This window comes from Silene latifolia, chromosome 6 (genome assembly GCF_048544455.1).
Source record: "Silene latifolia isolate original U9 population chromosome 6, ASM4854445v1, whole genome shotgun sequence".
Classification (NCBI taxonomy): Eukaryota; Viridiplantae; Streptophyta; class Magnoliopsida; order Caryophyllales; family Caryophyllaceae; genus Silene; species Silene latifolia.
In genome coordinates this window covers 65012204-65026362 of record NC_133531.1, presented here as the reverse complement: position 1 = coordinate 65026362, position 14159 = coordinate 65012204, and the positions used below count along the sequence as shown (strand labels likewise).

The 14159-nt window shown below is 42.3% G+C and overlaps 1 non-coding gene across 1 annotated transcript; it reads right to left on the bottom strand.

Annotated features, from left to right (window-relative positions):
- Positions 1–12959: 12959 nt before the first annotated feature.
- On the bottom strand, positions 12960–13066 carry LOC141589533 (small nucleolar RNA R71). The gene has a single exon (XR_012520466.1). It is a non-coding gene; the product is annotated as a small nucleolar RNA R71 (small nucleolar RNA).
- Between the last annotated feature and the right edge of the window lie 1093 nt (positions 13067–14159).

The following is a 14159-nucleotide window of genomic DNA, read 5'->3' as shown; positions in this document are numbered from 1 at the left end:
TATAGGTCGATCGACTGGAGTTCGAAAGAAAAAGAGAAAATCAATTCGCATAATTCAATCTTTTATCTTATGGCGATTTTTGCTCCCATGTTGCATCTATATTTTATGGGGAGTTAGTTGATTACTTTATACCTGGAGATTGTGGGATTTGTGCTCGCTATAGCACCGTTTCGTTTGATTATGAGCAAGAAGTTGGATGTTGCCATTTGGTTTCGTTTTGGTACTAGCTTGATCACCTGTACCTCCACTTTACCATAAATGTTTTGCCTCTTCTTACCCATACCTCACATATCCACATATATACCTCGGCATGTGTCATGGTCTCGTGTCGGTTGGAGTGCGTATGTACGGTTGTAGAGATTACTTTCATATTAGATTGCAGGCATGTACTTATGGGTCGTACTTAGGTGAGTGTCATTACATTTGTTTCTTTCTGTCTTACATATATTCACCTGTACTATTTGAGTGATTTGAGCGACCCGTGAGAGTCCAATTTGATAAGTCTCTATAGTTAACCGTTCAGCAGTTTTTAACGACTTCATAACTCGTTTGCATGATTCATTTGCTAATTGATTGTTGGTTAAAGCATTAAATTGGTTTAGGCTTTACATGTTGCATTTCGCTCTGAGATTGAACTCGTTCCATTAGGTCATTAGATCGAGTCTAGTTCTTGCTTGGGGACAAGCAAGGGTTTGGTTTGGGGAAGTTTGATGCGTGTCTTTTATATGATGTTTTACATCCCATTTTACACGCATTTCAGAGCTCATTCATGTAGTTTATGCTACATTTCTCCCTATTTCCGTCTACTTCCGTATTTTTGTACATTATTGCAGAAATGTGAAGAATCCAGCGGAAACCGAGCTAAATCCGTCCCCGAGTATCTTGCATTGCATATGACGTGAAGTATTCACCCGAAGAACGAGCTTGGTGCGCAATTCGAGGCCCAAAAGACAAGTCCACGAGTTTATAGAAGTCTAGTAGCAGCTTAATATGTCGATCGACCACCTCCATCAGTCGATCGACCAACCATCGGGTTCCGTGCTCATTTCAAGAAGACCGATCGATCGACCATCCGATGAGTCGATCGACCTAATCGCTATTCCGCATTTAGAATTAAAAGACTGAGGAAGCGCAAGCCCATGATGCTAGGTTTAGGAAATAAGAAGTTACGTTAATTGCTATATAACGTAACCTAGAAACATTGAGTTAGGCATCGAGTTTTTAGTGAGTTTTACATCTAGTTTTATTAAGTTTCACATTGAATTTTGGAAGATCATAATTTAGGGTTTGGATTATTGTTGAGCATTGGATCCTTGGTTCTTATTAACTAATCTTTCCTCTGAAAATTCGGTATTCATCTGCCCTAATTTCAGTTTATTGCTTTATTCCATCATTAGTGTAGAATTGATAGTTAGATTCCCGCAACCAATTTTATCGTTTATGTTAATTGTTTACTTTATCGTTTCAAGCATGAATTCAGTAATTCTTATCGTTAATGTTATTATTTTCGCCATTAGCATGAGTAGCTAGATTATTTGTGCTAGGATGTAGGCGAATTTTAGCGTAGGCGGCAAAGTATTGAACACGGACTGAATTCGCGCGTCAGTCGATCGACTGACATTCTCGGTCGATCGACTGACCTCGTGAGGTTACCCTTCGTTTTAATTGATTTTAAATGTTGTATTTAACGAATCGAATGCATGCGACCAGTTAGATACTTAATTTATGACAAACCCATTAGATCGAAAGATAGGGTATGTTGTTAGATCACCGATTAAATCGACTAGACTGTGCTGAGGTCGAAAGATAGGTATAGTTTAGACCGTTAGTCACTTTTCAGGACGAGAGTCAGTATTAGTGATATTAGGGACTTATAGCGAGATCGAAAGATGCTATTTGTTAAGAGTGGACCGAGAGGACCTCTTGCTTCCCGCCTCACTTGTGTTCGATTTAGACCTGTTTAGTATGCTGCCGCCGAAGCTTTAATGAACCGACCATCCTAGTACCCCTTCTTTATCTGTTTAAGCCATCTTTTTAGTTTACTGCTTTTACTCTTAGCTTTAGACCAAATCAAATCAACCCGCACAATTGTTACTTTAGACTGAATTTAAATCAACTAGAATTTACATCTGCCTCTCTGTGGTTCGACCCGACTGCCCCTAGCTATAGTTGTAGTTGGAAATTATAAATCTTATTTTTGACACCTTACGACGGGTATCATTGGGCACTCGATCGAGTAGCCTCAACTCGATCGAGTGGGTTTTGGTACTCGATCGAGGGGGGTTTGTACAGGTTGTTTTCGTGTTTTGGGTTATAGCATGTATGTTTATATCTACCTTTTCTCATATAGTTTCAAGATGCCGCCAAAGAAAGCCGCCTTGTATGCGAGAGCTGAGAGCATGAACGTTGATGACATAGTTAAGATGTTAGAGCATCAAGATGCTCTTACGGAAGCGCTAAAGAGAGTGGGAAAGGATAAGGAGGTTGATCATTCTAAGATCAGTCTCTACATAGCTAGGTTTAACCCGAAAGAGTATAAGGGAACCGGGGAGCCAATTCTTCTTGACAATTGGCATCGTGAGATGGAGAACATTCTTGATTTGGTACATTGTCCGGATGAGATGAGGGTAGAACAAGTTGCGTTTTACTTGAGAGAGGCAGAAGGAGAGTGGTGGGATAAGGTAAAGGTGAGCGCTAGAGATATGTATGAGAAGCAGGGGCTGCCTGCTATTCCTTGGGAAGAGTTTAGGAAAGCTATGAAGAGGGAGTTCATGCCGGAGCATGTGAGGAGTAAGCTAAGGGAGGAGTTTGATGGGTTCAAGATGACCTCTGAGATGTCTGTGGCTGAGTACTACAAACAGTTTAATAAGAAGTCTAGGTATGTTGAGGATATGGGATTGAGTGAGGAGAACCTAGCTCTGAGGTTTGAGAAGGGGTTGACCCCCAAGATAATGGATAAGTTACCCGTGGGAGTCCTTACTGATGTTAAGGAAGCTTATGAGAGGGCTGGGAGAGCTGAGAGGTTGGTAGAGATGGCCCGGAGAGAGAGTCTTTGAGAAAAGAAAGGCTGAGAGCGAGGGTGGTGGCCAATCTAGCTACAAGAAGGGCAACCACACTCAGGCTAGAGCAGATTCATCTGGCTCGGGGTTTAGTACAAGGGCTTCTTATGGGCGTGGTCGTGGGAACAGTAGCGGCAGATGGGGGCTGACCTGTTATAACTGTGGCGGTGTAGGCCACAAGAGACATGAGTGCACCAGTGCGGTGAGCGGGGGTTACCAGAGGCCGGGACATGGGAGATTTTCTTAGGGGCCGGCACAGAGTTTTGCGAGTAACAGACCAGCTGGGTCATGGAACAACCGGGGAGGTCAGAGCAACAACGGGGGAGGTAACCGCAATGCCAGTAGTTCTTATCAGAAGCCAGCTACGAACACCAACAACAACCATGGGTCGGGTGCTAAGCCGACTACCTCTGCTAGTACTGTCCAAGGAGGTGGGCAGAATACCAGTTGAAAGCTGTTTATGATGGAGAAACAAGCAGCTGAGGACGACGCACATGTTATCACTGGTACTTTTCTTGTTAATGGTGTTTACACCTTTGTTTTGTTTGATTCGGGGGCGTCCCAGTCGTTGGCATCTTCGAGTCATGTTAAACAGTTGGATTTAAGAGAGTATGAGTCTGTAAGTGAGAGTTTTTATACCTTCGGGAGAATCTGTAACATGTGGGAAGTTGTTTAGGGATGTATCTATGATAGTTGGGCAAGTTGATCTACCTGTAGACTTGCTAGAGTTTCCTTTAGGTGGTTTTGAGATGATAGTCGGGATCGATTGGTTAGGGAAGTAGAAAGCTAAGATAGACTGGCATCAAAAGAAAGTGTCTTTCAGAGGTCCTAAGGGCATTAGTGTGTCTTATCGTGGGTTTGTTGTCAAACCCAAAGTTAAGTTGATTGCAGCTGTGACCTTGAAGTCCTATCTGAGGAAGGGGTGCCCGATGATCTTGTGCCATGTCAGAGATGACCGGATTGAGAGTTCGACAGTTGATCAGATACCAGTAGTGGGGGAGTTTTAAGATGTCTTTCCAGAGGAGATTCTGGGGTTGCCGCCGAAGAGGGTGATAGATTTCAGTGTTGAGCTGAAACGGGGAACGGGGACAATCTCTAAGGCACCGTACCGGATGGGTCCTAAGGAGTTGGAGGAGCTCAGGAAGCAGTTATATGATCTGATAGAGAAGGGATACATTAGACCTAGTGTATCACCGTGGGGAGCACCAGTTCTTTTCGTGAAAAAGAAAGATGGGAGTTTGCGGTTGTGCATAGATTACAGGGAGCTGAACCGAGTGACGGTGAAGAACAAGTATCCTTTGCCAAGGATAGATGACCTGTTTGATCAGTTGAGTGGTGTAGCAGTCTTTTCCAAGATTGATCTGAGACCGGGGTACCATCAGGTGAAGATTAGAGATGAGGACATACCAAAGACAGCTTTTACGTCGAGGTATGGCCATTATCAGTATGTGGTGATGCCTTTGGGTTATTTAATGCGCCAGATGTGTTTATGGATTTGATGAACAGAGTCTTCAGTTAGTTTTTGGACAAGTTTGTGGTGGTTTTCATAGATGACATCCTCGTCTACTCCAAGACTAAGGAGGAACATGAGGAACATCTGAGGATTGTGTTGCAGACCTTGAGGGAGCTTGAGTTGTATGCTAAGTTGTCCAAGTGTGAGTTCTGGTTAGAGAAAGTTGCTTTTCTGGGGCATGTGATCTCTAAGGATGGGGTAGCTGTGGATCGTGCAAAGATTGAGGCCGGTACCAAGTGGGAAGCACCAAAGAACGTAGCTGAGATCAGGAGTTTCTTGGGTTTAGTAGGATATTACAGACGGTTCGTGAAGGATTTCTCCAAGATTGCTAAACCTATGACAGCTTTGACGAGGAAAGAGAACAGGTTTCGTTGGGATGAGAGTTGTGAGACGGCATTCCAAACATTAAAGGAGCATTTGACCACAGCTCCAATCTTAGCATTGCGTAAAGGTAGTGAGAACTTTGAGGTTTACACAGATGCCTCAAAGAATGGGTTGGGATGTAAGTTGATGCAGAACGGTAGAGTCTTTGCCTATGCTTCTAGGCAATTGAAGCATTATGAGGAGAATTATCCTACACACGATCTGGAATTGGGTGCAGTGGTGTTTGCTCTCAAGATTTGGAGACATTACCTTTATGGGGCGTCCTTTAAGATATTTTTAGATCACAAGAGTCTCAAGTACATCTTCACTCAAAAGGAGTTAAACATGAGACAGAGGAGGTGGATGGAGTTAATTGACGATTATGACATGGATATTATCTACCATGCAGGGGAAAGCCAATGTAGTTGCAGATGCCTTGAGCAGAAAGAGTGTACATGCTTTGTGCACAGCTATATCTTTGATGAGGTTGAGAGATGAGGTTGGGAAGTTTGGGATACATATGATCCAGGAAGGGGATGCCATGGGGGATTTGACAGTGCAGCCTGATCGTTATGATGATATTCGAGGTAAACAGGTGTTGGATCCTAAGATGGTGGAGTGGAAAGCTGGAGTAGAGAAAGGGACAGTGTCTAGATTCTCTATTCATACCGATGGTAGTTTGATGTTTGATTGGAGGTGGTGTGTCACTAATGATGAGGAGCTGAAAAAGACAATCATGATATAGGCACATTGTACACCATATTCGGTACATCCAAGTGGTGACAAGCTGTACAAGGATTTAAAGAAGACGTTCTGGTGGCCTGGGATGAAGAAAGAAACAGTTGAGTTTGTGGCCCGTTGTTTGACATGCCAGAGAGTTAAAGGGGAACAGCGACGACCACAAGGTAAGATTCAGTCTCTTGAGGTACCTGAGTGGAAGTGGGAATCCATTTCTATGGATTTTATCGTGGGTTTGCCAAAGAGTCAACAGAGTAACAACATGATATGGGTTATAGTGGATCGACTGACCAAATCAGCTCATTTTGTGCCAATGAAAGATACATGGACTAAAGCACAATTAGCTACGGCCTATCGGAAGAATGTGCTAAGGTTACATGGGGTGCCTAAAGACATAGTATCTGACAGAGATGCGAGGTATATCTCAAGGTTTTGGAAAGAGTTACAGGAATCTTTGGGAACGACATTGAAGATGAGTACAACATTTCATCCTGCAATAGATGGTCAGACAGAGAGAACAATCAAGACTCTTGAGGACATGTTACGAGCTTGTGTGATGGATTTTGGTGGTAGCTGGGAACAGAGGTTGGATTTGATTGAGTTTTCTTACAACAACAGATATCACACTAGTATTGGCATGGCGCCATTTGAGGCTTTATATGGGAGGAGATGTAGGAGTCCGATTTGTTGGGACGACAGTGCTGAGGCAGTGGTCTAAGGACCAGAGATGGTACATGTGATGATTGAGCAGATTAAGATGATCAGAGAGAGGATGAGAGCAGCTCGGGATAGGCAAAAGAGTGATGCAGATCTACATCGCCGGGATATAGAGTTTCAGGTTGGGGACAAGGTTATTCTGAAAGTGTCTCTTATGCGTGGGGTTATGAGATTTGGGAAGAAATGCAAGTTGAGTCAGAAGTTCATCGGACCATATGAGATCCTAGACCGGGTTGGAGAGGTTGCTTATCGTTTGGCTTTACCATCTTCTTTGAATAGGGTACATAACGTGTTTCATGTATCTCAGCTGCGCAAGTATGTGAGTGATCCGTCACATGTGTTAGAGACAGAGAGCATAGAGCTAGATGAGTCCTTGTTTTACCTTGAGGTGCCTAAGCAGATTCTTGACCGGAAGGTTAGGAAGACTATACATGGTGAGACAGTCTTGCTTAAGATCCTTTGGTCTAATCATGAGGTTGAGGAAGCTATATGGGAGGCAGAGGAGCCATGAGAGAGCGTTACCCTTTCCTTTTTGATCAGGTATGTATGGTTACGGGGACGTAACCTTGTTTCTTTTAGGGGGGTAGGAGATGATCGCGAAGAGTTTTTGCACCTTTTTGTGTTGTGTCGGTATAGTTAGTAGTGGTTTGAGTCGGGTTGAGTTTGGTTGGTAGCATGTTTTGTGTTGAGTTTTGTTTTGGTTGTTGTGTCGGGAGTATGGCAGTATGTCTTTTCTTTGTTGTGGTTTGAACTTTGGGGACGAAGTTCTTTTTAAGGAGGGAAGACTATAATACTACGGTTTTATGAGTCTCTGGGTATTCTATCGAGTGGGCCTTACTCTGTGGAGTAAGGGTGTTTTGGTTTTTAAAACAGTATTCTGCCTGTAGGGTACTCGATCGAGTAGCCTGGGCACTCGATCGAGTAAGCGGCACTCGATCGAGTACGTTAGTTGCTCGATCGAGTAGCTCGGTTTCCGGGTAATTTTTTGTCGGATTTTGTTAATAACACGGATTAATATATAAATCTTTCCGTCATCTTTATAAGACACTTTTACAAACCTAATGACATTGAGAAGAGATTCAAGTTACGTTCTTCGCATTCATCCGTGTTATTTACAAATCCCGGAGCTTGAGAGGTCGGATTTCATCGGTTCTTTGCATCCTTGTGATCCTTGCGTCGAGGGTAAGATCTACATACCGATTTAATAGTATTTAGTCAAGTTTGTTTAAACCCTAATTTGGGGGATTGGGGATTTGTGTTAGTTTTTGTATGGTTAGTGATTATGTGATGATGTGTTAGGAGGAGGATTCGTAGAAGAGGCTTTTTGATACAGCTGTTGAGATCGTCTACGTGTGTTGCGTTCCAGGTAGGGTTTCCCTACTCAGTATTACTCACATAATGTTTTGATTGTTGGTTGTGATTGTTGTATAATATCATACTCGTATTGTGATGGTTGTTGGAGTTGGTTACTGTTGATAGTTGTGATTGATTGTATCTGTCTGTGATTTTCGGGGTGCGTCCATGGCTGAGTGGGGTCACTTGCGGGAATGGCTTCACGCCCATTATTCGCCTTCTGTGGAACCCGCCACAGAAGGGATGTGCACATTAACGGATTTGGGTTTATCGCTCTATGGTATGAGCGGGGCTTAGGTGGGAACCGTTGCGGTCCCCCACTGGCGAAGTGGAGTTACCTGTTGCGATAGGTACTCTGGCAGGACTACACACTTTAGTGTGTAGTCAGTGATGAGGAGTTGATTGTGGAGTTTGGGTTATGTGGCGATTTAGATGTGTTGGTTTCTGTTTTATAGTAATTATATTTGATTGTGTGATTAGTACTGACCCCGTTTAATTGTTTTAAAAACGGTGGTGATCCATTCGGGGATGGTGAGTAGTTGTTGAGAAGATATGAGTCGAGACATATGGGGTAGCTAAGATGTGTCACCACGAGATGGTAGAGTCTTCCGCTGTAGTTTGAGTAGCTTATCAGACATTTTTGATTAGTTGTTAGACTTTTGGTTTGAGAACATGTAACCGTATTTTATCAGTTGGTTTGGTTTGTACTCACTAAACTCTATACTATTTAAATGTTGTTTCTTTGTTGTCTTTTGATTATCATTGCCTCGGGAAACCGAGATGGTGACATCTTTATACCTGACTGGTCCTGGTAAGGCACTTGGAGTATGGAGGTGTCACACTAGGAGCTCGAGGCGGTTGCTGTTGAGGACGTCGATGGGTCCCGTGTGGTACTTGGGCGAGCGTTTGACTCATCAGTGCTCTCGAGACGCCTTCACGGTTCCCATCGATCCTCCTCGGACGATGTTTAGGGAGCCTTCCGATGCTGAGAGGGAGGCTGACCTGGCAGACGCCGGCGGTGACGCTCTCCTTCTTCCCGACAAGGACTACTCTGCGTTCACTCACCGGAGGTTGGCGTACTGGCTGGTCGTGGTAAGCGCTTCACTTTTCTTTCGATTGGTTTGAAAACACGATGAATGATCATCGATTAATGGAAACCATTTGAATTTTGCAGGAGGTTGAGGTGGCGGGCATCGAGCCCCCAGCGTATCCCGAGACCCTCGAGTACACTGATGCGGCGGGGATGACAACGATCTCCGAGCTTCGTGACTTTGGCGAGGCGGTGACAGATGCTGGCTTGGATGAGTGGCAACATCTGATTCGGAGGGTAAGTTCCCTGACTTGATTAGCTTTTGTATAAGAATACATTTGTTTAATTTTGTCCAATCATTGAGAATCCTTGTTTATTGAAATATAGGTAGCGCCATCTCGGTTCGTGGCTTTGTGGAGGGTAGCCAACCGGTTACGCGCTACTTCCGTTGAGGCACTCGTTGGTGGTCGAGGACGTCAGGTATGAACCTTCCGTTTACTTCATTTTTGAATTTTCTAACTTTCTTTACGTTTGAAATGATTGTCATGAGCCAATTGTTGTCATTTGCAGAGGGAGCGCGACCCGGAGCGAGAGCTAGCACAGTCCCGGGAGGAGACAACTCACCTGCTGAGAGAGTTGGAGGTCCGCGACGCGGAGATAGCTACTCTCGAGGCGAGAGTTACTGAGCTAGGCGGCGACCAGCAGTAGTTTGTTCGTTTTTTTTTTGTTGTTTTTGTTGTTGACTGTACGGCACACACTTTGGTATATTTTAGGACTTTTATTTTGGACTTTCGAACTTCGTTTCGGGCACGAGCCCCCAGTTTGCACATATGTCCTTTTGGTCGTATATATGATCGCTTGAGTGCCTTTGCTGCTGGGTTGTCTTGTTTGTACCTGTAGGTTAGCTTTGAACAGGTTTGGTAGATGACGGTTTATGTCGTCATGCTGCAGAAATTTACATAGAAATTCACATAAAACACATATTTGTACACATGGCCTAAATTAGCGCAAGGCAAAGACTTGGAAAAAATGCAAAAAATTTGACGAAAATGACCGGACAGTTGGGAGGGTTACCGCCTAAAAAAATGAAAATAGAAACATATAAGTTTGAAATGTATTATGGTACGGGAGTGAAATGATTCCCCCAAAAAGAAAAATAAAAAGAAATGGGTAAGTTTGAAATAAAATGTGAGCGGGAGTGAAATGATTCCCCCAAAAAGAAAAAAAAGAAAAAAAAAAATGGGAAAGTGTGCTTGTTTGACGAAAATATCGATTTCGCCTCGAAAAACGTGCCCGCAAGATTAGGAAACTCGAAACATACTAATTCGACGGAATTACCAAAAATAATAACCCATATGAATAGGAAATTATGCTTAAGGAATTAGGGAAGATCCAACGCAGAAAATCACAGAAATACCGCTGAGGAAGAGGCGCAGCGTGAGCTGCGTCCCTTTGAAGAGGGGCAGCACATGCTGTGCCCTTTCCCCAGTGTGTCCGTTCTGCTGTTCCTCACACCGCCGTGGCACTTACTACCGAGAGTCTAAGAGAGTGGGCCCTCAAATGGGCTCAGAGAAACATGTTGTTCCTAAATGCTTTTGTTAGCGCATTATGGGTATCGGATTCCTACTTGCAGTGGAGGAAGGCTTCTATTCCTGAGGAGCGCGAGAGGCCAAGGAAGCGCGAGCCTGTTGATTACAAGGTTCGTGATGTAGCTGATGTGACCATAATTAGCGCATATTTAGCCCCCGAATTAGCCTTGTTCCCATGCTTTTTAGTGCATATTTGGGCCATTTATTATCTTTAGTTCTTTGTTTTGCATATTGTTTGAGATTTTGATCCCTTGGTAGGAAAGGAGTAAGAATTTTGCATTTTCATGGCAAAACGAGACTAAATTGATCGAATCCAATGACCAAGCATCAAGGAGAGACAAGATTAGAAGGCTTTTGTACATATTATAGTAGATGAGCAATGTTGAGAAAGGATCCTTGAGTCCCCAAGGAAATCCCCAAGGAATTTATGAAGAAAAGGGAAGAAAAGAAGAAGAAATGTTGCTGAGGAACAATCCGTGCGGATTGTCTACAATCCGGCCGTCCTCCACATGCACAATCCGTGCGGTTTCCTCCAAAGACGCTCGGGTTTGCAGCCACCACAATCCGCCCGGATTCACTTGAAGCCGCCCGTGTTCCACCGCCAGAATCCGCCCGTCCCGACTCCAAAACGCACGGATTCCTGTACAGCACAATTTCGTCTTCTCCAAGCTACAAAGAAAGAAGCCCTTCCTTCGAAAAATACCGGCTCCTCCCTGCTCAATCTAAAAAGTGTAATTACTAGTTTAGCCTTTAGTTAACCCTAATGCATCCCCCTCATTTCCACTATAAATACCCCATTAGTCTAATTAGAAGAGCATGTTCTTCTTATGAATTCTTAGAGTAGTTAATATCAATCAAATCTCTCTTTAGTTTTGTAATCAACAATTAAGCAAGTTTTAATACAAGTTTTATTTCCTTAATCTCTCTTTTGTTCATCCTTTACTTTGGGTAATTGAAGATTATTTGGGTTATTATTGGGAGATTGACAACCTCTCAATCAAGCATCAAGAACTTCTTTTATATTTGCTTTATTATTGGAATCATTAGTAGGTATAATCCTCTTAATCCCTTTTTAATTATTGTTAATTACTTTCATTTATTCATCATATTTCATTTTGTTGGTATGATTGACAACCTTGCTAGCATGATCAACATGATAATGAGTGAGTAGTCTCTTAGTTAGGGTTAATGGGTGATTAGGGGAAACCAACATGGGGAATGATTCATGCTTAAATTAATATGCTTTCATGTTTTATTTGCTTGCTTGTTTTGATCTCAACTCATACACATGTTATGTTTGATGAAATGCGAGCCTATGAATCCTTGCATTTTTTACCCATCACCTACCTTTTCAATGAGACTTGTAAGAAATAAACCAACTCGAGTCTCATTAGACCATGCATGTTGTTGAGTAGGGAAGATTAAGTCGACTTGTAGGTGTTGTACAATCTAATCGATTCGGCTCCGGGTCCCAAACTTTCCTAGGATTGTAAGATATAACCCAACTCAATCCATCACAACAATAATTGCTTGCTTATAATTTGAGAACATGTTTGTATGATCAATTCCCATGTTTTCCCTATGACCCCATGGCACCCTAGTGCTTTTTATCAATTGTTTACAACCCTTTTAATTCATCTTGCTTGTTTATTTTCATTGCTATTTTAGTTAGTGACCTTCTACATCAACCCAAATTGTGACACCCCTAAGACACCGCTAGTTTCAATAGAAATCTCATCTCAATTCCCGTCCCTTGGGATCCGACCTTTACTTGCCTCTTTACTAATTGTAGAGTTGTTTGTGAAGTTATAAATTGTGTTTTGATTCGGACGTGACCCAACGACCACACTTATTCAATTGTGAACACGAAACGGACCGATCAAAAATGGCGCCGTTGCCGGGGACGGTGTTAGCTTGATTTAGATTTCCTTATATCGTTATTAGTTGTGTCTTTCTTTGCCTTGGGGAAGTAAAACTCCTCAAGGTTTGTTCTAATTGTTTTCAAGTTGTTTGATATTTTGCATGTTTAGAAGGTCACAAGGTGATTTGTTACCTTTTGATCGTGAAATTGAAAGAACTTTGACAACCAATAGTAGACTTAATAGGAGGAATTTGAGAGGTATTAGTGAGGTTGTAGATATTCAACCAACTATTGAGTTCATCAACCCTTTTGCAAGAGAAGGTGAGGAGAACCCATTACAAAATACCACCCAAAATCAACCTACAATGCCTAAGTTTTCATCACATTCCGTACCCACCGAGGAGAACCTACCCAATGGTACTCCCACACCACAACATCTAACCGGAAATTTTATTTCAAAATCCGCCTTTATCCAATTAGTCGAAAGGAGCCAATTTGGGGGATGCCTAGTGAAGACCCTCATTCTCATATGGAAACCTTTTGTGACTATTGTGATGGGATTTCTCAAACCGGTGTAACTCAAGACCAAATTCGATGGGTCTTATTTCCTTTTTCTCTAATTGGCACCGCGAAGTAATGGTTGAAGGGCCTTGATAAGGCCACTCTCGGAATTGATTCTTGGAAGAAGTTGGCTCTAGCTTTCTACAAAAAATTCTACCCACCGGAAAAGACTAACATGCTAAGAGCTCAAATTACGGGTTTTAAGCAAAGGGATGAAGAATCTTTGTATGAAGCTTGGGAGCGGTTCAAGGGTATTTGTCGCTCATGTCCTCACCATGGACTTAGCGAATGGTTCTTGGTACAACAATTTTGGAACGGTTTATATGAAGATTCAAGGAACATTCTCAACATGGAATCAAATGGAATGTTCACCGAAGTTGATGACAATCAAACATGGAACAAAATTGTGATACCCTCATTTATTGCGGAAAAGTAAACACATAATTCTAGATAAAAAATGCATGGATATGTTTGTAATAGGTTCATTAGGGTAAAAACCTGTAATTTTTAAAACCTGAACCTGTTATAAAAATATCCAAATGGGAAGGTGTCAAATATGCAAGGTCTAAATAAATCTCATAAATAAAACATCGCTAAAGTCGCGAAACAAAGTTATACAACCCAAATATGAAAAAGGGAGACATATGTCCCTAAAAAAAGTATATGACATAAAAAGTGTTTAAGGGTCACAATAAAATAAAGCCAATCTAGGTCCCAAGGTTACTTTGCTCGCTAGCTCGTCCATGTACCCCATATATGCATCACCTACCTGTCAATCGCATTTTATACAAATACGAAAGCCACGGTCAGTGGGGAGTAACTCCGAGTTCTCCCAGCCACGAAATGTCATGATTAATATAACATGTAAACATAAGAATATGAATATGAATAACACATAGCCTTAGCATATAGATGCTAGACAATCATGCTTATCATGTGAACAACAATATAACAACACATAGTCCTACCATGTGAATACTAGACCGACTCATACTACACTATCATGTGAATCACATAACATCCAGGAATCCAAACTCTATCAACCATAGCCGGCTTGCATCTCACCTTCTATGATTCATAGAATCATCAAACAAGAAAGGACAATATATCTAGAGACATGCATAAGTTCCTAGTACAATCAATAGTCACTCTGTAACTCGAGTCTATACCACGAGGTAAGGTAAACACCCTAGTCCTAAACCTGCGCAGACCTAGCGACATGCGGAAAATACCGCATCCAAGACCCATGATCACACACATGAGTGTTGGGAAATGTGTCCTCAACAATAGTGCGATCACATGATTTAAATATCATTATTAAATCTCATTTTAAGAATACATATGGGATGTAATATTTTACAGTCAACTGGTCCAC